The sequence below is a fragment of the Petromyzon marinus genome, unplaced genomic scaffold (assembly GCF_048934315.1).
Source record: "Petromyzon marinus isolate PM22_M1 ecotype Great Lakes invasive population unplaced genomic scaffold, UKy_Petmar_22M1.pri1.0 PM_G_Scaffold_33, whole genome shotgun sequence".
NCBI lineage: Eukaryota > Metazoa > Chordata > Hyperoartia > Petromyzontiformes > Petromyzontidae > Petromyzon > Petromyzon marinus.
Genome location: NW_027422906.1, coordinates 234,208 through 250,073, shown reverse-complemented (window position 1 = coordinate 250,073; position 15,866 = coordinate 234,208). Strand labels below are relative to the sequence as shown.

Here is a 15,866-nt window from a genome sequence, read left to right as displayed (position 1 = left end):
GTAACCGGATGATATTGGAGGGGGGCCTCCGGTGGACGGGGGCCGCTGGGCGGTCACGTGGTATAGCAGAGCTCTTGGGGAGCCTTCAGAAAGAGCCGGAGAGATCTGGAAGGTGGGCGGGGCGAGGGGCGGAGCCAACCCCAGCCCAGGCCGATATAACGGGGGCCCCGGGAGGGGCTCGGGGTTCTTCGTGTTACTGGTGATGAAGATCCACGTCGGGTTGAAGAAGCCTCTAGCCACGTGGTCCGGGACCCAGCTTGTGGTCTGGGCCGGGATAGCGAACCGTGTCTAGTTCTGCCGTAGCGTGGCTAGATGAGCATTCAACACCCAAGTGTAGGTTGTGTTATGTTACGTTGAGTTTCTGAATAAAGTGTTGCTCCCAAGACAACGTCTGCGACTCAGTTGAACTCGTTACACTTGGACCTGGCATGCATCCATGATGTTGTGTGGATGTGCCGATGCCGGAACAGCGTGTTGGTAATTACAAGCCCATGGGCTGCACAAAAATCTATCAGCCTCTTACCGTTGTTATTGAGCTGATCTGGCCCATGCCCTCCAATCACTCCAGACCAGGTGCTAGCATCATGACCAACTCGGGCATTGAAGTCACCCAACAAGATGACTCTATCCCGAGGGGCCACTTTAGCCAGTATCTTTGACAGGAGGTCATAGAAGCCATCTGACTCATCGGCCTTGCCTGCATCCTTCCAGATGTTCGTCTTCAGTGGGGGCATACATAACCACGACCACCACTCCTTGCCTCTGGTTGATGGGAAGGCGAGCCCAAAGTAGCCTGGGGATTACAGCATCCCACACCTGACCGCCACACTCCCACGCCCCCTTCATTCTTTTGTTCAGAAGAAGAGCCATTCCCTGTTGTTTGGCAGTCTCCTGCCCCGAGTAAAGGACTGTCCACCCCTCATGGTGGCAGGAGCCAGAGCCGGTCCCCTGGACCTCCTGAATACCATAGAGATGCAGGCGGTACCGGTCCAGCTCCCAACAAAAGAATGGAAGCCTCTCCTCCGCAATGAGCGTTCGAACATTCCACGTGGCCATCCGTAGAGGCTTTTTGTTGTTTCTGAAGAAGCCCCGAGGATAAAGATTCAATCTCCTCGCTCCGCCAAATGGGGTTTGGCCAGGAGACGTCATAGACGCCCGTACCCCTGGTGCCTCCGGCACAAACTTAATAAATGCATTACCTCGTATTTTAGTGGTAGTTAATTGAAAGTGGAGGGGTTACCAGTCCCTCGCACCGGTCCAAAGCCCCCTTTTGGCCATTGTGGTGGTAACAAATGCCATGAAGGGAAAGGCCAATCTAAATTGGCCCTCCCCCCACGGCACTGCCCACCACAATTTTGCCGTCCGGCACCTCGAGGAGGTAGGGGGTTGTTTTTGCCGGACAATACACACACACGGACATACATACACATACATCCACACACGTGTACATACATACACATACATAAACAAAGACCCTCCATATAGCCTCAACAGACTGTAGGGGCAAGTGCTGTTAGCGAGCACCTATGAAGAGACCGGAACGGCACACGAGGGGGTTGGTGGCAAGCACAACGCCCGACCACCTTTGTCTGCTCAGTGGCGATGTTTACACACCACACCAGGTACTCAATTGAGGCTGAGTACACCTAGGGGAGGCCCAGGACCATTTCAGATAATCTTCACCGGTGTTGGCCACGAGCGGGAATTGAACCCGGGTCGCCGGGTTCGTAGCGCTAACCACTACTTTACCACTACCCATCTTGGTGTGGGGGTCACCTGAGTCTCGATGTTGTGCCCTTTGAGTGCCGAGCGGATGAAGTGCAGCACGCAGTCCACCAGCCCCTCGCACTGCCGCATGCTCAGCCGCCTGTCCGGGTCTGCCAAGCTCAACTCCCTGCAACGTCACCGCCGTGACGTGAACCCTGACGTCCCCGTCACGTCAACCACGACATTCCCGTCGCGTCCACCGCAACGTCCCCGTCACGTCTGTCTCGGCGCGCCTTACCGCAGGCACGCCAAGGCGTTGCAGAACGCCGCGGAAGGCGAGGCGGGCGAGCTGAGTGAGGAGGGTGAGACGGGCGAGCTGGGTGAGGACGGTGAGGAGGGTTTGTCTCCAACGTTGCTCCTCCAGCCGCTCTCTGGCACCAGCACGAGCTCCACCAGCGCCGGGAGGCAGAGCTCCACCAGCGCAGCCCTCAGAGGCTCGTGGCACGACAGGTTCCACAGCGTGCCTGGGGTAGGGGTGGCGAGGGTGGGTGGGTGGTGAGTGTGAGTGGTGAGTGTGGGTGGTGAGCATGGCGAGAGTGGTGAGCCTGGTGAGAGTGGTGAGCCTGGTGAGAGTAGTGAGCGTGGTGAGAGTGGTGAGCGTGACGAGCGTGGCGAGCATGGGTGGTGAGTGTGGGTGGTGAGTGTGGGTGGTGAGCGTGGGTGGTGAGTGTGGGTGGCGAGAGTGGGTGGTGAGTGGTGAGTGTGAGTGGCGAGAGTGGGTGGTGAGTGTGGGTGGGTTGCTACCGGTGATCTTCTCCAGGGTGTGAGGGTTGTGAGTGCGTCCCAGCAGGCTGGCGAAGGCCGCGATGCCTCCATTGTTGCAGAGGGCCAATGCGCCAACATGGTTGGAGCTGAGGACTTGCAACACCTCACATGCATATGCACGCACCTGTGGGGGCACGGGGAGATGAGGAGATGCACAAACAACAACCGCCATACGCCACCAAGTGGCGGTGATGTCACCACGACGCTTGTGCCAGGCTATGTGCACCTTGAGGCCACGTGAAGTGTCGAACGCCCGCTGGCAGAAGGTCAAGGGACAGACCCAGGTGCCACGGGTCGACTGACTGAGATGACTGGCTGATGCACCGCCTGTGCCCCCTCCTGTGCCAACCTGCTGTGCTTTAGCCACCCGGCGCTCCGCTCGTTGTTCTGAGCGTCGCTCCTCCGCCCTCCGTTGTTGTTGGAGGGCGACTGCCTCCAACTGCCCAGTAGCGTCCTTCACGAGCCTCCTCCACAGAGGCCGATTTTTACACCGCTGGTACCAGTCATCGGGAAGTCGACTCAGCTCCACGTCTTCTTGTACCACGTCACTCCATCTCTTCTCTAGCCCGTGCTGCGCACAGACAAAGATACCCCGTATAGCCTTAACAGACTGTAGGGGCAAGTGCTGTTAGCGAGCGCCTTTAAAGGCCGGCACAGCACACGAGGGGGTGGGTGGCCAGCACTATGCCCGGCCGCCTTTGTCTCCCTAGCGGCGATGTTTACACATCCCTCCAGGTACTCATTTGAGGCTGAGTCGACCTACACACACACAGACACATATCCTTGTGCGCCCCACCCGTGGTCTCACCTGGTCGTCGTCCTCACGGTCAGTGAGCAGCGTGAGGAGTGAGCGCGGCGTCCCAGCCGCCCTCACCACTGCCACCGCCCACTCCTCGGGTTGCTCGCAACCACCACTGCCACCACGGCCACCACCCCCACCAACACCACCACCACCGCCACCACCACCAACACCACCACCCCCACCACCACCAACACCACCACCGCCACCAACACCACCACCGACAACACCACCACCACCAACGCCACCAACACCACCACCAATAACACCACCACCAACACCACCACCAACACCACAGCCAGCGGCGGTGGTGTTGGTGGTGGTGCAGCAGCAGCAGCAGCGTCTGAGAGCGCCCAGGAAGCCGAGCCACCAGCGGCACAGCGGGGAGCCAAGCGGCAGTGCGGCAGTAGCAGCAGGGACAGCAGCAGGAGCAGCAGCAGGGACAGCAGGGGCAGCGGCGGCAGGGGCAGCAGGGGCAGCGGCGGCAGGGGCAGCAGCAGCAGGGACAGCAGCAGCAGGGGCAGCAACAGCAGGGGCAGCAGCAGCAGGGACAGCAGCAGGGACAGCAGGGACAGCAGCAGCAGGGACAGCAACAGCAGGGACAGCGGGGGCAGCAGGGGCAGCAGCAGCAGCAGGGACAGCAGCAGGGGCAGCAGGGACAGCAGGGACAGCAGGGACAGCAGCAGCAGGGGCAGCAGCAGCAGGGACAGCAGGGGCAGCAACAGGGGCAGCAGGGACAGCGGGGGCAGCAGGGACAGCAGGGGCAGCAGCAGCAGGGACAGCAGGGGCAGCAACAGCAGCAGGGACAGCAGAAGGGTCAGGGCGCAGAGCGTGAGACAGGGAGGCCGCGTTGGCCATGGTGGTGACAAAGTCCTCGTCCTGGGGGGGAGGGAGGGGGAGTGGGGGAGTGGTGAGTGTACTAGTGGTGAGTGTACTAGTGGTGAGTGGTGAGTGTACTAGTGGTGAGTAGTGGTGAGTGTACTAGTGGTGAGTGGTGAGTGTACTAGTGGTGAGTAGTGGTGAGTGGTGAGTGTACTAGTGGTCAGTGTACTAGTGGTGAGTGGTGGGTGTACTAGTGGTGAGTAGTGGTGAGTGGTGAGTGTACTAGTGGTGAGTGTACTAGTGGTGAGTGTACTAGTGGTGAGTGGTGAGTGTACTAGTGGTGAGTGTACTAGTGGTGAGTGGTGAGTGTACTAGTGGTAAGTGTACTAGTGGTGAGTAGTGGTGAGTGGTGAGAGTACTAGTGGTGAGTGTACTAGTGGTGAGTAGTGGTGAGTGGTGAGTGTACTAGTGGTGAGTGTACTAGTGGTGAGTGGTGAGTAGTGGTGAGTGGTGGGTGTACTAGTGGTGAGTATACTAGTGGTGAGTGTACTAGTGGTGAGTAGTGGTGAGTGGTGAGTGTACTAGTGGTGAGTAGTGGTGAGTGTACTAGTGGTGAGTAGTGGTGAGTGGTGAGTAGTGGTGAGTGGTGAGTAGTGGTGAGTGTACTAGTGGTGAGTGGTGAGTGTACTAGTGGTGAGTAGTGGTGAGTGTACTAGTGGTGAGTAGTGGTGAGTAGTGGTGAGTGGTGAGTAGTGGTGAGTGTACTAGTGGTGAGTGTACTAGTGGTGAGTGTACTAGTGGTGAGTAGTGGTGAATGTATTAGTGGTGAGTGTACTAGTGGTGAGTGGTGAGTAGTGGTGAGTAGTGGTGAGTGTACTAGTGGTGAGTGGTGAGTAGTGGTGAGTGTTGAGTGTACTAGTGGTGAGTGTACTAGTGGTGGGTAGTGGTGAGTGTACTAGTGGTGAGTGTACTAGTGGTGAGTGGTGAGTAGTGGTGAGTGTACTAGTGGTGAGTAGTGGTGAGTGTACTAGTGGTGAGTGTACTAGTGGTGAGTAGTGGTGAGTGTACTAGTGGTGAGTGGTGAGTGTACTAGTGGTGAGTGTACTAGTGGTGAGTGTACTAGTGGTGAGTAGTGGTGAGTAGTGGTGAGTGGTGAGTGTACTAGTGGTGAGTGGTGAGTGTACTAGTGGTGAGTGTACTAGTGGTGAGTAGTGGTGAGTGGTGAGTGTACTAGTGGTGAGTAGTGGTGAGTGTACTAGTGGTGAGTGGTGAGTAGTGGTGAGTGTACTAGTGGTGAGTGTACTAGTGGTGAGTAGTGGTGAGTGTTGAGTGTAAACTCACCAGGCGATGCTGAACCCCCCAAACCCGGATCCAACTCCACACGACGAACCGGTTCCAAACACAAGTCGACAAGGTATTGATTCAGACTCTAAGTCGATTCCTCATGCAATTCAATGAGCAATCGAATTCTAATACAACTCTTCAATCCGATTCCCCGTGCAAGTCAATAGGAGTCGATTCTTAATGCGTTTAAAAAGGAGTCGACTCCTCACGAAACAATGTTGAGAATCAATTTATACGGTGGCGTCACGGAGGTAAAATAAAACAAAATAAAAGAAAACAATTAAATCACGACGTTTTGGAGGCAACACAAGTCTCCTTCTTCAGGTGGAACAGACACAACGGTGTACTAGTGGTGAGTGGTGAGTAGTGGTGAGTGGTGAGTGTACTAGTGGTGAGTGTACTAGTGGTGAATAGTGGTGAGTGGTGAGTAGTGGTGAGTGGTGAGTGTACTAGTGGTGAGTAGTGGTGAGTGGTGAGTAGTGGTGAGTGGTGAGTGTACTAGTGGTGAGTGGTGAGTGTACTAGTGGTGAGTGTACTAGTGGTGAGTGTACTAGTGGTGAGTGTACTAGTGGTGAGTAGTGGTGAGTGTACTAGTGGTGAGTGTACTAGTGGTGAGTAGTGGTGAGTGGTGAGTAGTGGTGAGTGGTGAGTGTACTAATGGTGAGTGTACTAGTGGTGAGTAGTGGTGAGTGGTGAGTAGTGGTGAGTGGTGAGTGTACTAGTGGTGAGTGTACTAGTGGTGATTGGTGAGTGTACTAGTGGTGAGTAGTGGTGAGTGGTGAGTAGTGGTGAGTGGTGAGTGTACTAGTGGTGAGTGTACTAGTGGTGAGTAGTGGTGAGTGGTGAGTAGTGGTGAGTGGTGAGTGTACTAGTGGTGAGTAGTGGTGAGTGGTGAGTAGTGGTGAGTGGTGAGTGTACTAGTGGTGAGTGGTGAGTGTACTAATGGTGAGTGTACTAGTGGTGAGTAGTGGTGAGTGGTGGGTGTACTAGTGGTGAGTGTACTAGTGGTGAGTGTACTAGTGGTGAGTAGTGGTGAGTGTACTAGTGGTGAGTGTACTAGTGGTGAGTAGTGGTGAGTGGTGAGTAGTGGTGAATGGTGAGTGTACTAGTGGTGAGTAGTGGTGAGTGGTGAGTAGTGGTGAGTGGTGAGTGTACTAGTGGTGAGTGTACTAGTGGTGAGTAGTGGTGAGTGGTGAGCAGTGGTGAGTGGTGAGTGTACTAGTGGTGAGTGGTGAGTGTACTAGTGGTGAGTGTACTAGTAGTGAGTAGTGGTGAGTGGTGAGTGTACTAGTGGTGAGTGTACTAGTGGTGAGTAGTGGTGAGTGGTGGGTGTACTAGTGGTGAGTGTACTAGTGGTGAGTGTACTAGTGATGAGTGGTGAGTGTACTAGTGGTGAGTGGTGGGTGTACTAGTGGTGAGTGTACTAGTGGTGAGTGTACTAGTGGTGAGTGTTGAGTAGTGGTGAGTAGTGGTGAGTGTACTAGTGGTGAGTGTACTAGTGGTGAGTGTACTAGTGGTGAGTAGTGGTGAGTGTACTAGTGGGGGAGTGGTGAGTGTGCTAGTGGTGAGTGTACTAGTGGTGAGTGGTGAGTGTACTAGTGGTGAGTGTACTAGTGGTGAGTGTATTAGTGGTGAGTGTACTAGTGGTGAGTGGTGAGTAGTGGTGAGTAGTGGTGAGTGTACTAGTGGTGAGTGTACTAGTGGTGAGTAGTGGTGAGTAGTGGTGAGTGTACTAGTGGTGAGTGTTGAGTAGTGGTTAGTGTACTAGTGGTGAGTGTACTAGTGGTGAGTGGTGAGTGTACTAGTGGTGAGTGTACTAGTGGTGAGTAGTGGTGAGTGTACTAGTGGTGAGTGGTGAGTGTACTAGTGGTGAGTGTACTAGTGGTGAGTAGTGGTGAGTAGTGGTGAGTGTACTAGTGGTGAGTGTACTAGTGGTGAGTGTACTAGTGGTGAGTGGTGGGTGTACTAGTGGTGAGTGTACTAGTGGTGAGTGGTGAGTGTACTAGTGGTGAGTGTACTAGTGGTGAGTGGTGAGTAGTGGTGAGTGGTGAGTGTACTAGTGGTGAGTAGTGGTGAGTGTACTAGTGAGTAGTGGTGAGTGTACTAGTGGTGAGTGTACTAGTGGTGAGTGTACTAGTGGTGAGTGGTGGGTGTACTAGTGGTGAGTGTACTAGTGGTGAGTGGTGAGTAGTGGTGAGTGTACTAGTGGTGAGTGGTGAGTAGTGGTAAGTGGTGAGTGTACTAGTGGTGAGTGTACTAGTGGTAAGTGGTGAGTAGTGGTAAGTGGTGAGTGTACTAGTGGTGAGTGTACTAGTGGTGAGTAGTGGTGAGTGTACTAGTGGTGAGTAGTGGTGAGTGTACTAGTGGTGCGTAGTGGTGAGTGTACTAGTGGTGAGTGTACTAGTGGCGAGTGTACTAGTGGTGAGTAGTGGTGAGTGTACTAGTGGTGAGTGTACTAGTGGTGAGTAGTGGTGAGTGTTGAGTGTAAACTCACCAGGCGATGCTGAACCCCCCAGACCCGGATCCAACTCCACACCACGAACCGGTTCCAAACACAAGTCGACAAGGAATTGATTCAGACGCTAAGTCGATTCCTCATGCAATTCAATGAGCAATCGATTTCTAATACAATCTACAATCCGATTCCCTGTGCAAGTCAATGGGAGTCGATTCTTAATGCGATTAAAAAGGAGTCGACTCCTCACGAAACAATGAGAATCAATTTGTACGGTGGAGTCACGGAGGTAAAATAAAATAAAACAAAAGAAAACAATTAAATCACGACGTTTCGGAGGCAACACAAGTCTCCTTCTTCAGGTGGAACAGACACACCGGAACATCAGTGTCAAGCGGACAGCTCAGTGACACAGAATTAGTAAAGTTGGACTACATGTTTATTTCTCGAAAGCATTTTGGCTGTAGACCAGTGTAACAAGTCAAAAATTTAACTGGAGGCTTTATTTCTTCCAGCACAAGACGCATGATATGGTAGCTGCAGTAAGCCACCCACCGCCGACACACACACACCCACGTGTATTTGTGGATGCACTAAGCCGACACACACACACACACCTGTACTTGTGGATGCACTAAGTCCGACACACAAACACACACCTGTACTTGTGGATGCACTAAGTCCGACACACACACCGACCCATCTGTACTGGTGGATGCACTAAGTCCGACACACACACACACACCGACCCACTGTTCTGGTGGATGCACTAAGTCCGACACACACACACCTGTACTTGTGGATGCGTTAAGTCCGACACACACACCGACCCACCTGTACTGGTGGGTGCACTAAGTCCGACACACACACACACCTGTACTTGTGGATGCACTAAGTCTGACACACACACACCTGTACTTGTGGATGCACTAAGTCCGACACACACACACACACCTGTACTTGTGGATGCACTTAGTCCGACACACACACACCTGTACTTGTGGATGCACTAAGTCCGACACACACACCTGTACTTGTGGATGCACTGAGTCCGACACACACACACCTGTACTGGTGGATTCACTAAGTCCGACACACTCACACACCGACCCACCTGTACTTGTGGATGCACTAAGTCCGACACACACACACCTGTACTTGTGGATGCGTTAAGTCCGACACACACACACCGACCCACCTGTACTGGTGGATGTCCTCGAAGGACTTGGAGTTGTTGATGGCGAAGACGCAGAGGAAGTGCTGGCGGTCGGAGACTGAAATGGTGGCGGCTGAGGAGCTTGTTCACTAGCTCACTCCTTGTTTAAAAAATGTTGCTTTGAAGGTCTCCCTCTCAAAATAACGCTCCCAAATAATCAACAGATATTGGTAGTGTGCTGCTATCGACCGCCTAGTGGGAAGGATGTTGAAGCTGCGTCTGCACTGAGAGAGCTTTTTGGGCGCCTCCCTAAAGGTGAAATAGTTTTAGTGGGTGATCTAAATTGGAATTGGCTAAACCCGCCGGCCGTGGCCACACATTTTGCAGATGAATTTAATCTGTTTCAATTAATAAATGTCCCCACAAGACCCAACCTAAAATATTCGGGACAGTCAACTCTGCTTGACGTCCTATTGACATATGCCCCTCACAATTTCACACTGACTGGTGTTCTGGGTAATAACCTTAGTGATCACTCCTTCATTTTTGGAGTGAGATCATCAGCCAGACCCAAAGCCCCCCTAAATTGGTTGAAAAGCACTCTATGAGACACTTCAGCACTCAGGCATTTGCTAATGATGTGCTTCACTCGGATATTGACAAGGTCTGTGATATCCCCAACCTGATTACGGCTTGGGAGACTTTCAGGTACACGTTTCTCCAAATTCTTAACAAGCATGCTCCGTTGGTTAGATTTAAAACTAAATGCAACCGCCCACCATGGTTTGATCATTTGATTACAAAGCTAATGAAAACTAGGGACAAGGCTTGGGCATGTGCTGAGAAAAGTAATTTGGTCAATGACTGGCTAGAATACAGGATTTTAAGGAATAGATGCGTCAAAAAAAACGGCATGCAAAAAATGCCTACTTTTTCTCCACTCTCCTGGAATCACATGGAAATGCCAGGATTTTCTTGAAAACAAATATATCGAAAAGGCATCCAAAACAGACAATCTGCCCGTTGAGCTTAACCGAAATGGGGAATATTTTTCAGATCCCAAAAAAATAGTTGACAATTTTAACCTTCATTTTTCTGAAGCTGGTAATCTTTTTTTATAATGTATTGGGAGTCACCTCTGCTCATGCAAATTCCTACACCCCTGTCCAAACATTAAACGAATTTAGTTTCCAGACAATCCACGAAAGTAATGTTCTGAAACAACTGTCTTACCTCAAAGGGTCTTCCTCTTCCGGAGCAGATAGTATTCCCGTCTTTGCTCTACTAACTGTTGGTCACCTAATATACAAACCTATAGCCCATATTTTCAACCTGTCCATCAAAGAAGCATCAGTTCCTCTAGAATGGAAACATTCCTATGTCCGTCCACTTCACAAAGGGGGCCCTAAAGATGATCCAAATAACTACTGACCTATCTCAATTTTGTCCCCGTTGATGAAAATTTTTGAAAAATTATTGACCTACCAAATTAGCAGTTTCCTGTCCACCAACAATCTACTACATCTAAAACAATCTGGGTTCGGAAAAAAATACAGCACCACATCTGCTGCATTAGACTCTCTGAATCACATTTACAGTAGCCTTGATAATAAGCAGTACTGTACCTGTCTTTTTCTAGACCTGTCCAAAGCTTTTGATACAGTAGACCACAACACCCTGCTTAGTAAATTAAGTTCCTCGGTTTTTCCGAAAACACAGTAAAATGGTTACAAAATTACCTCTTTTCTCGCACCCAAACTGTATTCACAGATGGTTGGAGGTCAAACAGTGTTAAGATAACAAAAGGGGTTCCACAGGGTTCCATCCTCGGCCCCCTTTTCTTCTCTCTTTATGTCAATGACTTGGGCACTGACCTGGATCATTCCAGGGTAAATCTTTTTGCAGATGACACAATAGTGATTACTGCTGGCCACTCTCCGGATGACGTGATTGCTAAGCTACAGGGTGATTTCAACAAACTACAACATCAGCTAGTTGCTCTTAAACTAGTCCTGAATACCTACAAAACCAAGGTGCTATGCTTCTCACCAGGACTAAAGCAGGAAGTCATGTTTCCCCAATTACATTCCTTAAATAATTATAAAATAGAGCAAGTCAAGATCTATAAGTATCTTGGGGTCATCCTGGATTCAAAACTGAATTTTGAAGATCACATTGATTATATTGGTAAAAAGACACAAATAAAAATTGGTTTTCTGTATCGACACAAGCACTGCTTCCCCCCAATGTTCCGTTTGGAATTGATAAAAGCTACCATACTGCCTCTACTTGACTACTGTGACATCGTGTATAAATCAGCCCCAAGTACTGTACTGAAGAAGCTTGATTCCATCTATCACTCGGCCTTAAAATTTACATTGAACTGCACATATAGGACTCACCACTGTGATCTCTACATTGGGTCAAACTTAACGTCTCTTAATGTTCGACGGCTTGTGCACCAGATCTTATTTATTCACGATGTACTTACAAAAAAATCCACAGACTACCTGCTGGATCTCCACTCTATTTCAAATAACAAATTTGACCTCAGGTCTTCGCTCATTTACCAGCTTCACATTCCCTATTGCCGTAGGAAGGGCCTTTGCTATTGATGCCCCCAGAGTCTGGAATGCTATTGCCAATAAACTGCAACTTGAATCGCTACCAATGAGATCTTCTCTCAAAACTGCTCTCGAGGAGTTGTACACCCCTAGCTGCCACTGCTATTCATTGGCGTAACATAAAATAAAATGTTTCGCTCCGGATGACGCTCCAAAGTATTATCTGTATTTTGATTTAGCGTGCTGATCTTAAAGGTACATTGAGTAATTTGATACTCAGACCGATGCATCTGTTGTTGTGGAGTAACTCATGCAGCCAACTATGGCTCTAGGATTTGGTGTTACATGTTATTTATGTAGTTAATTGTAAAAATTCGGTCACAGTCCCTGTGATCACTGTTACGCTGCAATTATGGCTTTATTTTTTGGTGATTTGGAAAACGTTTTTAGGTTTGGACATGTTTGTTTTGTTGTAGTACGGAGTTAAACTGATGGCCTTAATCTAAGTTGTTGTGGTTGTTGTTTGACTTGCATCCCACTGGGATTTTTTGCACACAGCGTTGGTGTACGGCTAATTTTCAGGAATATTTTGCTGTTTTTTTCATGGATTTTCTGTTTGCACAGTCACATAGTCACTTTAAGATGTTTTTCTTGTTCGTGTTTTTGTTTTTTTTGTTTGTTGTGGTTGCACCCGATTCAAGAGCCGAATCGCTCACAGGGCTAAAATAAACTGAAAACTGAACTGGGCCTTCAAACCGTCACGGAGAGACGTGGGTGGAGGAGGGGCGGGGTTTGAAGGGGGCGTGGTGGAAGGAGGCGGGGCGGGGTGGAAGAGGGCGGGGCGGTGCAAGGGGGCGGGGTGTAAGGGGGCGGGGTGGGGGTGTAAGGGGCGGGGTGGACGGGGGGCAGGGTGGGCGGGGTGGGGAAATGCCCCTCGGTTTAAAAAAACGCCGCGTATTTCTATTGGTCGAGAAGCATGCACGTGACCCGCTTTATATTTCATGCAGTTCACATTCCTGGTTCTTTCGGTAAAGTCACGTAGATAGAAAATAAAAATTAAATTAAAAATTACTAAAATGAAACACAAAGCAAAAAACCCACGACGTTGAGCGGAAGAGAAACAAATCCCCCTCCCCCCACAATCCCGCCCACGTGGCGCTACCCAGAGTGCATTGCAGTGCCAGTGGCGTGTCCGTGAACACGTGGGGGATACGCCGTGAGTTGTTGCCATCATCATCAACACCATCATCATCATCAACAACACCACCATCATCATCAACATCACCATCATCATCAACACCATCCTCATCAACACCATCATCATCAACATCATCAACACCACCATCATCATCAACAACAACACCATCATCATCATCATAAACACCACCATCATTAACACCATCATCACCATCATCAACAACACCACCATCATCATCATCAACACCATCATCAACATCACCATCATCATCAACACCATCATCATCAACATCATCAACATCATCAACACCACCATCATCATCAACATCACCATCATCATCAACACCATCATCATCAACACCATCATCATCAACATCATCAACACCACCATCATCATCAACATCACCATCAACAACAACACCATCATAAACACCACCATCATTAACACCATCATCACCATCATCAACAACACCACCATCATCATCATCATCAACACCATCAACATCACCATCAACAACAACACCATCATCATAAACACCACCATCATCATCAACACCACCATCATCAACACCACCATCAACACCACCACCATCAACACCACCACCATCAACACCACCACCATCAACAAGACCATCATCATCAACACCACCAACATCATCAACACCACCACCATCAACAACACCACCACCATCAACACCACCACCATCAACACCACCATCAACAACACCACCATCATCACCATCATCAACACCACCACCAACACCATCATCATCATCGTCGTCGTCTCACGATCCGGGCCAAGTTCCCCCCTCCCCCCCCTCCTCCTGCCCGGCCCCACCAAGGCGGCCCCACCAGCCCCTCTCGTCGCCCGTAGCCAGAGCCGGCGACCATGGCCACTTGGGCGGCCTGCATGGGCGTCAGGATGAGCTTGCTCTCCATGGCGGGCATCCGCTACGAGGGCATCCTCTGTGACATCAACACGGACGACTCCACCGTCGTCTTGGCGAAAGGTTACGCACTGGGGGGTGGGGGTGGGTGGTTCACGGGATGACTGTGGACACCGCGAAGCTGCGGGTTAGGGGTTTAATGAAGCCGCTTGAGTCGTCCTAACAGGCGACTCGCTCGGGCAGCAGCAGCAGCAGGAGGAGGAGGAGGCCTTGGGACTGGGGAAAGTTTGCCAGGAGGAGGTGAACGTGTCGGCGACGTTGTCGCCTTCTGGACAGATTGGTGTGGGTGTCGTGGGGTCAATGTGTGGGGGGGGTATTAAAGAGGGGTTTGACCCTTTTCAGGGCAATCAAACAGGAGGTGTTAAGATGCTCAAACGACAAATAAGATAGTCTTTGGTTTTTTTCGGTAAAGTCACGTAGGTGAAAAAAAATCAATAAAATAAATGAAAATAAATAAATGAAATCATGATTGTATTGGATTGCTGTATGTACTTTTGCGTTTTCAATTAACCTGGATTTGTAAGAGAGTCCTTAATCTCAGTGGGAATTGCCCAGAAATGTTTAAAATAACAGCCATTGATACGTCACGTGGGGGTCAGACATTTGTGACGATGTGTGACGAGGGGCGGTGGGGAGTTGAGAAATGTGACGTCACATCAAAATTCGCAACTTTAAATATAGACAACACGTTCTACTTATCTTGGTTATTTCGGTAAAGTCACGTAGAATGGAAATAAAATAATAAAAATAAAGCAATAACATTTAATTTTCAATAAAATTTTATTATGTTTTATTATTTACTTTATTTGATTTTTTAATAAAATGTTATTTTATTATGTTTTATTTTATTTCCATTCTACGTGACTTTACCGAAAGAACCAATAAGATGGATCCCTGCAGTCACGAAAGCTTTAAATCAAAACGTTCTACTTAATTAAATAGACTTTTTAATAAATGTTTTCACCTACAACATCAGAGTGCAGCGCCACATTAAATACGCGCTACAATGATAATAGTTTAAAGAGATTTGAAGCATGTTTTATATTTTTTTTTGGGGGGGGGGTGGCAAAAATCGTCCAAAATCGCGCGACGTCATTTATGGCCGGCGCCTCTAGCTGTACTGGGGCAAAGTTCTTCAACTCGTCACCCGCTTAATCACGAATGTTCTGAGGTTGTTGTTCTTGCTGGTTCTGGGTCGCAGTGGTTTCAAGTATTTTTCAACGAAGGTTATTGGGTGCACAGCCGTTTCAATACGGGCACACATTGTTTCGTCCATCTGTTTGCGTTTCTCCCTTGGCAACGGGACCTCGTTGGCTAAACGTTGATGTTTATAAGGGCAGGGGGTGACCAATAAGGGTTTGAATCGATCTGTAACAATCTAGGGGCACTGATAAGGGGTTGACAGCTATGCCAACACGAACGCGCGATTAACCCCGTTGACCTGAAAAAGTTCGTGGTTTCGGTGCGTGCGCGTGTTCAAGTTTCAAGTTTCATTTATTAGGTATACCCCTGTGAGCCATGCGGCTCTTAAGTCGGGTGCAACCGCAACAAACAACATTTGAACACAGAACATCTTAAAGCGACAACGCGTAACAGAAACATTCTGGAATAAACCAGCAAATATTCCACACAAAAAAAACTTATTAAAACGCTGTGTGCAAAAATCAAGTGTTGAAGCCGGGTCGGTAGTCACAGGGCAATGAGACGCGGCTGGTCATAGACGGCGCGTGACCCGGCCAAAGAGCCCGGCGGTGCCACATAAGGGGCCGTCCATAAATGACGTCACGTGATTCTGAACGATTTTTTTGACCCCCCCCGCCCTCAAATATGACGTCACAAAGCTCTGCCCCCTCCCCCCTCACCCCCCCCCCCCCCCCGCAAAAAAAAAACACGCTTCAAATCGCTTTAAACTATTGTTGTCATTGTAGTGCGTATTTAATGTGCCGCTGCACTCTGATCTTGTAGGAGAAAACATTAAAAAGTCTAATTAAGTGGAACGTGTTGTCTATATTTAAAGTTGCGCATTTTGATGTGACGTCACATTTATCAA

At 49.7% G+C, this 15,866-nt stretch overlaps 1 long non-coding RNA gene across 2 annotated transcripts; it reads right to left on the bottom strand.

Annotated features, from left to right (window-relative positions):
• Positions 1-2,010: 2,010 nt before the first annotated feature.
• LOC142915619 (uncharacterized) lies at positions 2,011-5,758 on the bottom strand. 2 transcript variants are annotated; one of them, XR_012936032.1, is made up of 3 exons: positions 5,495-5,758; positions 2,512-2,656; positions 2,011-2,231 (listed from the first exon to the last, which is right to left on the bottom strand). It is a non-coding gene; the product is annotated as an uncharacterized LOC142915619 (long non-coding RNA). The 2 variants fall into 2 exon arrangements; XR_012936031.1 differs by lacking the exon at positions 5,495-5,758 and adding an exon at positions 3,341-3,536.
• Positions 5,759-15,866: the final 10,108 nt, after the last annotated feature.